Source organism: Acanthopagrus latus, chromosome 2 (assembly GCF_904848185.1).
Source record: "Acanthopagrus latus isolate v.2019 chromosome 2, fAcaLat1.1, whole genome shotgun sequence".
Classification (NCBI taxonomy): Eukaryota; Metazoa; Chordata; class Actinopteri; order Spariformes; family Sparidae; genus Acanthopagrus; species Acanthopagrus latus.
The window spans coordinates 9,794,734-9,807,115 of NC_051040.1; the positions used below are offsets into that span (position 1 = coordinate 9,794,734).

The window sequence follows — 12,382 nt, forward strand, 5'->3', positions numbered from 1 at the left end:
GGCGGAGCTGCGACATGTCATGTAGCTTGTTTGGAATTTTAGGGACAAGTGAGAAACTGAAGGCTTATGACCTTGACAGTCACCTCTCTCCTGTCTGAGCAAGAAAAGTAAAAAAAAAAAAAAAGGCGGTTAAAAAAAAATAGCCTCATGGGGGAGTAAAGAAAACCATATCCTCATCCGTCTTCATCAGATATGTGCATATAACGACAACAGCAGTATGTTAGAGCATGCAGGAGTTATTCGTATGCATTAATCACCTTATTTTCTCAGTCACAAAATCCCATCACGAGGCGAGACGACTCGCCCGTTCTTTGTTTTGCACAGATAAATTCCAAAGCGGTGTCAAAATATGATAAATTTTTCATTATGCTCCCCTTTACACTTTGTTCTCCTTTCGCAACAATGATGCAGTGAAATATTAATGGCAGGACACACATTCATAGTCAGGGTGTCGCCAACTCTGTTTTTCTTTCTGGAGCCTCTCCTGCTGCTTGTGCGTCTTTCCTGTTGTTTCGTAATCAGATCAGCGCTCATATCGCACCCAAAGCTGCCAAGTGGAAAAAGGAGCGAGCTCAGTCAATGAGATTATGAATGTATGACTGCTTCCCTTGTGTGCTGAGGAATGTTGCCTCCTTCACCACAATACTGTCTAGAAATCGATGATAAACAACACATCTTATATTTAACACGAGGGGCTAAACACATCTCTTGTCCTCTAGGTGGTGTTTCCCTGTGACGCCAGTGGGAGTCACTCACCTCGGCTCCGACCTTCTGACCGCCAGCTGATCGGGATGCTGATGTGAAACCTGCAATGGAGACCAGGGCTTGATATCTGGTGAGTTTGTCGTGTTTTCCAAGTCACTGTGTGTTGCCCGTTGAGTGGTTGCAGCTCCTCCTCTAGCTGTTGGCAGCTCCGCAGTAACTATGCTGAAAACGATGTGCTAGCAGTGGTGCATCAGCAGATTGAAGATGCAGCGCTATGTAGATCACCGCTGGGAATTTATTACTGAAAAGACTACGGAAACTACAGGTGCAGAGAGGAACTGGGTCAAATTTGCAGATGCTTTTCCTTTTTTTTTTTTATCTGCAGGGTTTGTTTTACGCAGTGTAAACAGCCATATGGGTGGAGTTTGTAAAATCAGAATCAGCTTTAGGGGCCAGGTATGTTTAGGCTGACAAGATCATCTGACTCAGGTTTCCAGCGGCTCTCGATGTTGCCTACACACAGGCCAGAGAACAGTACATCCCCTGTACATCTAAACAAAGACTAAAGCCAAACAGAGATGGAGAGCGAACATAAAGCATGGCTATTGTGTATGAGAAATAGAGACTGTATACAAAACAACAAATGGATGACAACATACAGAGTCTGCAGGGTTACAAATAGTGTGTGGGTGGTGTACTGGATATATTTTGCATGGGTAATGTAGTAAGTAAGTTAATGTGCGCACATTAGGTGGTTTATGGAGAGCGCAGGCTCCTTTGCGTTTACAGTTGACGAGGACATGCACATGTTACTGTGCGATTTATGTATCATGCTATCATGTACAGCACTTAATTTATAAGCACAGCTGATGTTTTGTTATGGCAGGGTTATTGTGCTGTGATTGTTCCCTGACAGCTCACATCTGCCTCGACTCTATATTAGAGTGATGGTGAAGAAATAGTGTGTAGGTTTGGAAAAGAAGCAAATACAAAATTGTATACATTAAAAATCAATGTAAGAGGAAAATATTTTGAACAGGTTATGATGCTGTTTCCATTATAAAGTTGGTAAAATAGCGACCACGACAAAAAATAACTTTATATGATAGCACTTTATTCAGCCTTGAGCGGTGCCGGCAGTCTGAGTCAGCCCTCACAGACTTCTCCAGTACGGCAGTGGAACATATATCTCATCTGAAAGAAAGCAAAATTGGAGGCCTTGAAGCACTTTCTCCACAGCTCACTGCTGTTCTGCTTCACCATTTTATCACTTTATCTTTTCTCCTATCTTAATTAAGGGTGCAGCTAATGATTATTTTCGTTATTGATTAATCTGCCGATCATTTCCATGAATAATTGATTCATTGTTTAGTCCATCAAATGTCAAAAAAATTCTGATCACAATTTCCCAGAGCTCAAGGTGACCACTTCAAATTGCTTTTCTTTCAGTTCAAAGACTCTTGATTTACTGTCATTGATGAAAATGGAGAAAAGCTGCAGATCCTTAAATTTAAGAAGCCAGAGCCAGCAAATGTTTGTCAGTTTTTGCTTTCAGTATGATTAAAACTATCAATTGATAAAAGTAGTGGCTATTCATTTTCTTTTTAATTGATTGTTGGAGATCCAATCTGGATTCTGATAACTGACAGTAAAAGTTAAACAAATCACTGTTTATAATTTGTATATGAGGAGGAGGATCATTTCTCATCTGAACATGACATGACACTAAGTTAAATTTTGCACGGGAGGATTAGTTTATGAGAATTTGTCATCCTAGTACCATTTTACATGTAGAAGTACAGTACATACAATACAGTACAATAGGTGTTTGCTTTTGGCCCCGTTACTCAACATTAACTCTCAGTTTAGTTTGTAGAGGGAGAATAATATTGACCCACAACCTGAGAGCCCAACCAGTTTGCCTCTCTGTTTTTTTTTTGTTTTTTTTTTCTTATCTTGTGTCTTGTGTGTTGGAGAAACAGGGACCAGTAGAAAGCAGCGGATCATAAACCTCATCATACTACATCCAGTAGACATTAAACCTGTTTTATTAAAGGGGCTCTGTGGAATTTCTGTGTTTTGCTGGAAGCTGGTCGTTAATTTATTTTAGCAGACTCCATTTCTAAACTAACTTTAGCTACTGTTGATCTCTGGTAACGGAGCGGAGAGAGGCGCAGAAACGAGGCATGAAGTCAGATCCTCTGGACTGATGCAGAAAATCCAACCTGAGTTCTTTACAGTATGTAAATAGTATGTGAAGTAAACATGCTTTTTAAATATGCAGATCCCTAATTATTATTATCATTTCTCATCTGAACATGACAGACTGAGTTAAATTTTGCACGGGAGGTTTAGTTTATGAGAATTTGTCATCCTAGTACCATTTTACATGTAACAGTACAGTACAATAGGTGTTTGCTTTTGGCCCCGTTACTCAACATTAAGTTTCAGTTTAGTTTGTAGAGGGAGAATAATATTGACCCACAACCTAAGAGCCCAACTTGAAATTGTACCCTTGTGTTTATGGTTGTTTAGGAGCACAAACCCTCCCACAAAAAGTAAAGTTAGAACAGGCTGCGGTCCTGGGTGTGAGATTTAAACGCTCTTGAATTATCCTGGAGGTTGTGCAAGTTGGCTCCAGTGCTCTCCTCTGCAGACCTAACAGCCCGTTTGGTATATCCTTCTGAGCGGCTAAATATAGACTAACAGGGAAAGCCCATCTAGCTTCTCTTGACGTGACTAACTTTGCCGAGTATTTTAAATAATTTTACCCACGTGTGGTTCAAAAACGATCTATCTGGAGTTGTGGTGTAATTGAGCGCATCTCTAACGAACCTGGAATGGGCTATAAAACACTCTTCAAAGCGCTGCAGCAGTACATAAACTCAGTTTCATGTTTCAATCGTACATTATATAGCATGAAACTATTAATTAAAACCTGGTACACGGGAGGATGGAGTTAATGATCTGTGCTGCGTCTTCAGAGGGCAGTCAGCCGAGAATAATTGTGTGCATCTCAAGTGCAGTAGGTACCTGTATCCCCTTAACATCTGTTTGCTGTGCACAGAGTAGGTTTTCGCAGCCTCAAAATGTCATTGCACCACATCTAGGCGCTATATCGGATCCAGCCTGCTGCGGTGAGTGCTTTGCTGAAGGCGTAGTTTCCAGAGAAGGTCTGGGTAATTCTCCGGGGGCAGTTCAGTAAGCAGGGGGGGTATTGAGGTGAGATTATTTTGCCTGCCTCTGACCCTCTGTGGTCAGAGCCCCTGTGGTTTCCGCGGTCAGGAGGGCATCGCACAGTGCTGAGAACAAAGAAATGTGATGGCTCCCACTTGTCCTCCTCTGGTTCAAAGGGAATGGCAGGGCAATGCTAATTAGCCAGCTTGTGTTACTGAAATGAACATAACTGCTGTTCCCCTCAGTGTTCGCCCTCCCCCTAGTCGTACGCCTAACAAGCAGCGTCTACAACAGTCATGCACCTTGCATAACTCTGCATATTTTGTGTACCGTGAGACATCCTGTACTGTTAGCGCCCTAAAGAGCAAAATAATTCCCACAGTGAGATTAATCCTTTTTATTTATTCATTTTGAGAGAGAGGCAGAGAGAGAGAATTGAATTCACACTTTCCTGTCAAGCAAAAGCAATTTGTGTCCATCTGTATTCTTTGAATGTCTTCGCCCAGCTGTTCTTCTCAAGTGTAGTTTAATCCTGGTTGTCAAGTTTGAGGCCGATAAGAGGCGTAACAACGGGATTCCCCGCCAGTTCATCTCTGCCTGCGCTAAATTATGGTTCTACAACTGAGACGACTTTGTGCTGTAAGTAGGTAGTGAATACATGTTTTTAATCAGGGATCAAGGGGAGAGTGAGGAGGAGGTCAGGTTATTACCCTCACATATTTCTAAATTCCATTTACGCCTCCAGTCTGCTGTCTTGTGTTCTGTGGTCTGCTTGTCTTGTCAAAGTAATCCGAGTCTCGCAGTCAGTGTTTTCCTGGAATACCAAGTACTGAAGGCAGCGACAGGCAGCGTCGAGTTAACAGCTCAGGGTGTTCGTGAGGTCTACGGCACATGTCGCCATGTTTTCTGATAGCATCTGTGCACCTGAATCCTGCCTGCCGTCGTTCTAATCATCTGCTGAAATTAAGCTACACACTCCATGTCACCGGCGTCTGAGAATAACGAGGGGCTTTGTGGATTTGAAACGGCGTAGCTGAAGCAGTTTCAAACAAAAGTGGAGGGAAATATGGGGAAATCAAACACACCTGCGTGCGCGCGAGCACTAGTCAGATACAATAGACGTGTAGCTCCAGGGGAGTTGTGCTCAGCGTCTTGGTGCTCTTTTCTCTCTCTCAGTCAAATATCTTTTTGTTAGTGCAGATGCACTCAGGGTTGGCAAACACGTTGAAGACTGAGTCACTTAAACAGCATCATCTTGACACACAGCTGACTCACAGTCTATTGATTTTCTTTATACATCATATTCTTTTGTACCATTTGTTGTTATCTAGGTACACAGGAGGGAGAACAGCGTTTGAACTCCTGCGAGGCACCTCTGTTTGTCTCGGAGCAACATCACACAATTAAAAATTCAGAGGCATGTTAAGTGACACACGGAGGTGCAGCCCTTTTTGCGTAAGCATCCTTGTTAGTTCCAAGGAAGACGGTGGAGGATAAAGATCCATTTACAGTAAATGGCTAAGAATAGCACAATCAGTGTTTGTGAGCATAAACAAGCCTGTCTCCCCAAGCGGCAAAGCAGAGAACCTCTCATCCGTGTTGTCATGCAAGTGTAAAGCCCAGAGCGCTTTCATTCAAAATAAAAAGGTGCATTACATTTTGATGCAACTTTGCTTGAATCCAGAGAGGCAAAGTTCTTACCCTAAAAAGGTATCCGTAACCACAGAAAATGTTCTACTCAGAGTTTATAAATTTATCATTTCATTCACCCTCGCAGGAATGAAGAGCATCCCAAATTACAGAGCAGGTCAGACACTTGTGCCTCGTTCTTGAGACAGATGTGAGTGAACTCATTTATACAATTTTTACACCAAAATGTACATGTTTTTTAAAACACGGCTAAAAATAGTCGATTGTCTTTGTTCCCATTGCCAGGAGACCAATTTGCCTTTCTTTTTTTTTTTCTTTTCTTATCATGTGTCTTGTGTGTTGGAGAAACAGGGACCTGTAGAAAGCAGCGGATCATAAACCTCATCATACTACATCCAGGAGACATTAAACCTGTTTTATTAAAGGGGCTCTGTGGAATTTCTGTGTTTTGCTGGAAGCTGGTCGTTAATTTATGTTATCAGACTCCATTTCTAAACTAAGTTTAGCTACTGTTGATCTCCGGTAACAGAGTGGAGAGAGGCGCGGAGACGAGGAATAAAGTCAGATCCTTTGGACTGACGCAGAAAATCCAACCTGAGTCCTTTACAGTCCGGCAGCATTCAATGATGCAAACAAATCATCCACAGGCTTGTTTAGGCAACAGAGACAGATGGAGAAGATCTCATTTGCTTGAATATTCCCAACGCAAATTTTGATTTAGACGCATCACTTTTTTTTTTTCCCAGACATCTTGCATCTTTCACATCTCTGTTTAGAGTTGCACATGCACAGTACTAATCGTGGTGAGTCCTGTCTCTGGGTGTAACCCTGTGTTTTTCCTTCATGCCTCAAGACAGCCAATCACCAGCACTATTAGATCTTGGCATAACATGGACGCTGCATTATTATTGGCTCATTGACACTGAAGGGATTAACTCCGTAGGTCTTGACATTTGGTATCGAATGACAAGACATTTTTTGATGCTCGACAGTATCGAGGAGGATAAAAGTATGGAATTTCAGCACCCAGCAGTTAGTGTCATACTTGGGCTACGGTGGTTACTACAGTCCAACTTTTGAACCCAGATGGAAGGAAATGTATAAACAAGAGGCCTTAACTTCAACATGTGTCAGAGCATGGTCCTGACAAGGGGCACAAAGTAGCGTGTCCAACAATGTGCTGTTTCCATAACAGCACTCGTGACTACTGCAGAGTGAATGCTCAGTGTACCAATTCACAGTAAACACAAAAGCCAGATGTTAGCAGGTGTTGGTCGGATTTTTGTCCAGTGTGACATATGTATGTAAGACAGCGAGTAGAGTTTCAGTGATACAGAGAGAAGCACACTCAGACATAGCAACAAAAAAAAAATTCTATTTGAATACTGAACATTAATCTTTCCCCTCTAACAATCCAAAAGCACAGACTTTCACAAGTAGGCAGAAATTAATTATGCCGTGTACTGTATATTGTATGAATTTAGCATGTTCAGACGCACAAGAACATATTTGGAAGTATACTCACTGGGATTGTCGTCCGCATGAATTAACAATATATGGTGCTCAAAGCTTTTTCTCTTCAGGAGGGAAAATAAACGTCCTATTTCGGATTTAATCTTTTATGCAAATAGAAAAAAAAAAGATGTTTGTTTAAAACGCTATTTTTGAAAATCTACCATAGCTCAAAGGAAAGGCGTCTGCCGCCTGCTGTGCAGAGATGCGCACAGAAATGCACCTACTGTGTTTCCCCCTTTCTCCTCTTTCATCATCAGTGTGAATGTCTGAGTATCCCTCCTCAAGTCTCCACCTTCTGTGGCTCATGATTTAACATGGCCAGCATCAGTGTCCATCTGTGCATTGGTCTAAACAAGGTCATGACAGGAGCCCCCCCCCCTTTTCCTTTCATATCATTTACCAAATACAGCGCGAGGGAGTAGGCCGCATGATAGTGGCAGACGAGTAGCTGGTTATGAGCCACAGCTCCTCCATTGTCTAGCATGCCGGAGAAAGAGTGGGAGCCCCTAAAGAGGCCTGGCAGAGTCTCTGCTTCCATCTGCCTGCATGCCTCGCCATGGAGCCCAGCTCACACCACTTGAGATTATACTCACGTCCAAGCTGTTACTGTAATTTGCATTGGCTTGTAGGCAGAGGAGAGTGAGGAGGAGGAGGAGGAGCTGCACATGAGGCAGGGATGTTATAAGTGGTCCTGGCAGCACAATGAGCTTGCCTGGGTGGAGTATTATGGACAAGTGGCATGGACAGAGCTATATTAAAGTGCAATAATGGCACCGAGCAAGTTGCCCTGCTGTCCAAGATTATGGTCTGTGTTAGAGCGGAAAGTAAATTACAGAAATGCAGTGTTGGAAACTATCCCAGTCTCATTGGGTATGGGTGTTGGATCTTTATAGCTGCATAAGTCTCAGTTTGTTCCCGGCGGCGGTCTCCGGCAGCATATGAAGGCTATCAGTCAGAACACATGAAACAAACGAGATATCTGTTATTCTGAGAGACTGTGCCATTTGTTGTCTTCCGCTAATTAGCAAGGGATATTTTCATTCCTTTGCAATTCATTTAGATGAAAGGTCACGCACCTGGAGAAAACCCACGCAGACAGTCAGAAAATAAGCAGAGTCTACGCAAGAAAAGGGGCCAGGGCCAAGGATCAAACTGCGAGATGTAAATACACAAGCCGCCGCGCTGCCCTCTCCTTTTCGGATCGCACATCAAACCGGGGATGTGATCCTTCAGTATTCATTCAAATCCAAGGCAGCTGCTTTTATTTACAAACCATTTTTTTCCTGAACCAAGCACGAGCAGGCGCCTGCGCTGAAAATGGCAGAAGCACTCATGTGGGAGATGCCTATGAATATGTAGACACGGCTTGATATGTGGGTTTTGAATTAAATCCACATTTTCCCCCAGTAAAAGGGAACGACACCAAAAAACGCACTCTATCGGCTCAATCCCACCGAATGTTCACTGATGTCCTCATTTTTCAAGCGTAATTTGTTCCTCACTTGATGGCTTTTTGGACTGCAATTTGTTTCAGCGGCTAATTTATCAAATTTACTAATTAACCAGAGACGGACAATACAGAGCAATTGCTGATAATACCACCTCCATCAAATAGGTTGTGAAGTAATTATATATGGTGCAGCCACAAGCACAGTGACACATAATGAACTTCTTCTTGCTGGCAGAGAAGTCACTATACTATGTACAATATGTCGTGTTTCCTGTCCATTACCATCGACCAGCGCAATTATTTCAGCCAATAGGTCTCAACTCTCTCTAAATTATAACAATATAGTTCAAGCAAATATATTTAGAAAGGTTAAAATATTATCCGAGCTGAACTGAAACTAAGCTGATGTATTGTGAAGACGGTTTGGAGGTTAGGGAAGTTTTAATCAGTTTTTATTTCCTTTGGCAAGTTTGCACGACATCAACAATTTTACACAACAGTAAATCAATTTTTCAGCAACTTTCCATGAAAGAGTGAAATAGTTTGCAAGGATTCAGATACATTAACTTGGTGCATAGCGATAAAGAAAAAAAAACTTTTTATTCAGAAAGAGCTGAATATGCCTTTCAATAGCAGGCCTGACAGGTTTGTAACTAGCGACTCACAAAGTGTGGCGCGAGCTCGACAGCAGTCACCCTAAACATTTCATTTGCGTAATTGCTAATTATACTGATATGTCATGGATTTAATGCCTTGACCCGATTTCCCGAAATAACAGTAATTGGAGGCGGAAATGGCAAGTATATCACTCACTCAGAAAATCGAGCATGACACAGTTTTTTTTTTTACGTGACTCCTGTCTGAACCTGGAACGTCTGGCTTGTAGATAAAAAAAAACTTGGGTCATAATTAGATTATTCTATTTTTACACATTTGACACAGAATACAAACAAAATTGTTATCATGCATGTGATAAGGACCCATTTGTTTGATTTAGCTCATTATCGGCATTTCAGGACTCTTTACTGAGAGGTTTGGCACACTTAAAAGATAACTGATACCAGCGCTGCAAGGCAAAGTTCTTAAGAGTGGGTCGACATTCTGTGAGCGTCTCATTCACGTATCCAAGGGACATGCATGCGCACAGTTGGCATTATACGCAGATTACATCCCAAGTGTGTTAGATTGCATCCCAGTGTCTTTTCCTCGCATCCTGGTCCCATCCACTGAAGATGCTTGGAGAGACGCAAGGAGACCACGAGAAGAGAGATGAAAGGATGGAATGTGTTCTGTAGAGGCTGATGGGACATCTTTTTCTCTGAAGTGTCATGTTAAGCTTTGTCCACCATTTTCGTTCAGATGTGCTAGATGCAGAGGCGTGGATCCCTGCTCACTAGTCACTTCTTCGAGCAGTAATAGGAGATTTGGGGTGGCCTGCGAGATGCGGGACTAATATAAGCAAGGGCCAAGGAGTGAGGCAATATCAGACGAGGATATTAGGATGTAACAATACTCTTGGCAATTGTTTAATGCTATACCGCTGATCAACAGTTGGGAGTGTATCAACAAATGTGGCAAAGTGCCAACAAAGGCGAGAGACTGCATGAATGTAAACAATGTAGGTTTCTGGTTCTCGTCCAAAGATCATCACCGCAACTGCTTTTATTTGGAAGGATAAAAAAAAACATTTGACATGTTTATTAGACCTCCGGGATACACACAATGCCTTCGGGGCGAACCACTGAGATTACAAAAAAAGCACAGCAGGCCAACTGTAAATTAGATCTAGTTAAAGGATAATTCTGGTGTGTTTCCCATAAATGTGGCTGCCACATTACTGAAAGACCTGGAAAAACAAAGACTCAAAATGGACTAAAGCTTCCTACAGCTTTCTACCACCAACAGACATGAAATTTACATGAATTGTTTTAAACTCTCGCTTTTGAGTCTGAACACAATAAAAAACACAGAAAGTAGACACCTGGAACAGCCATTGTGAATGACTCTGTAGGGATCTACATAAAACCACAATATCCACATTTATGGGAAATGTGCCAGGTTGTAATACAACCCTGATTCCAAAAGAGTTGGGACGCTGGATAAAAATGTAAATTTATAAAATGAAAATGTGTCTGCACAGAGCCCAAAGAATATCTGTTCACCCTGCTACCGTGTGGCATGAGATAAAGCTGTATCCTTTGCAGTACAACTACGCTACAAAGGCTCTTTAACTAGTCCTCAGCACTTCGCCATAAAAAATTGTTGGTTTTTCTTCACGTGAAGCACAACTTACATTTCATTATACAACCCTGTGTTCTAAAGTGACAATTACATGAACCTGGGATTTTTTATTTTACACAGTGTTCATGAGCACATAACGTAGTAAGTCCAACATCTCTCTATTATTGTCTCTATTTTTTGAGCCTTACTTGTATCCTGCTACTTAATTCCCTCTGTACTTCTGTGTTACCTGCAAATTTCTCCCAAGGGGGATCAATAAAAGAACATCTTAATCTTAACATCTTAATCTTAATATCCTTTTACAATGATGTGCTTCACAAAGTGGTGAGGGATGCCCCTTTCATTCCCAATCATGATACCTTTACCTGTTGCCAGTGAGCCTGTTTACATGAAGAATGAGCCAAACAGTTGCCTTCTTTTGCTGCCCCTGTCCAAACTGAAGCATGTCACAGGCAGGCATAAAATACAGATTAATATTACAAAAATAAACACAAAATATTATGTCTTTTTATTGTTTTCGGTGGAGTATATTAAGTCAAAAAGGATTAGCACATTATCCCTTTCTGTTGTATGTAGGTTTTAGAGAGTCCTGGTGTTCTTGGAATCAGTGTTATAAACCAGAAACATCCTTGAAGGATTATATTCAAAGGGAACCTAAGAAACAGAAAATAAAACAACATGGCACAGCCTCTTCATATTTCACCCCCGCAAAAAATAAAACAGTAACAGGATGATACAAAACATGCAAATACACAACTGCATATAAGCAAATGCTAACCTACTGCAGTTCAACAGAAGCAACTGGTGCACAAAATTCAGCAGCTTTTTTTTGTTGTTTTTCTTTTCTTGGAAAGAGTCACAGTAAACAACTAAATCGACCGCTGCATAATGACTGCATCATGATAATAAAATGATGTAGCAGGAAGCGGCTCCTGTTCACTTTAATTCACTTCATTCTCTTGGGACAAAGCCAACTGTAGATAAATCCACACCTTTGTGTGTATTTACTGCCCCACTGCCACTGTGTACGTATTGACATTGCAAGGTGCTTTATTTGACACAGAGACAGGATTAGTGAAGCTCAGGCGCCCCGCAGTATATGAATATAATACCTACAATATATGTTTGACAAAAGTTATGCCTAAACCTGCTTTGCGAAGGCTTTGCTGTGAAGTGTGTCAAATTGAAGCTGTGCAGTCTATTATTTATGTGCACTGAGTGAATCACATGCAGCCGTAGCTGCCTCGTTCTGAGGGTTGTTACACACACACTCATAAGCATTACAGCCTTGAGTGAATTTGGGCCACTGTCTTCTATATCAATTAGAGCCGGGTGAGTTTCCCATTATTGCATCCAGTTTTCACAGAGGATATTCACATGGATCCCACCGGTGATAAATCTCCATTGTGTGTGTTAATTAGATCATACTGCTGTCATAAAGCAGAAGGTGTACATTGGATATTTACTCTGTGTTCGACTTAAGAAACAAAATGATAAATTGGACCACACAAGTGTTTAACAAGTCTAGGGATCTACGGCCGAGCTACAGCTCCAAGAGGCTGCACTTAGGCGCAGCGATGCTATCAGCTTAATGTTAACATGCTGATATGTAGCTGAAATAATGCAGGGTTGTCCCTGACATGA

At 41.7% G+C, this 12,382-nt stretch overlaps 1 protein-coding gene across 7 annotated transcripts in view; it reads left to right on the forward strand.

Moving 5' to 3' along the window:
* Window positions 1–12,382, forward strand: part of lrfn1 (leucine rich repeat and fibronectin type III domain containing 1) — a 196,036-nt gene that overhangs the window by 160,938 nt on the left and 22,716 nt on the right. For 6 of the 7 annotated variants that reach the window (XR_005070758.1, XM_037075066.1, XM_037075058.1 and 3 more), the window contains one exon: window positions 720–835. The gene's annotated coding sequence lies outside the window, so the exon portion shown is untranslated. Of the gene's footprint in view, window positions 1–719; window positions 836–2,154; window positions 2,288–12,382 lie in introns of those variants that run through there. The other variant, XR_005070761.1, reaches the window with a different exon arrangement.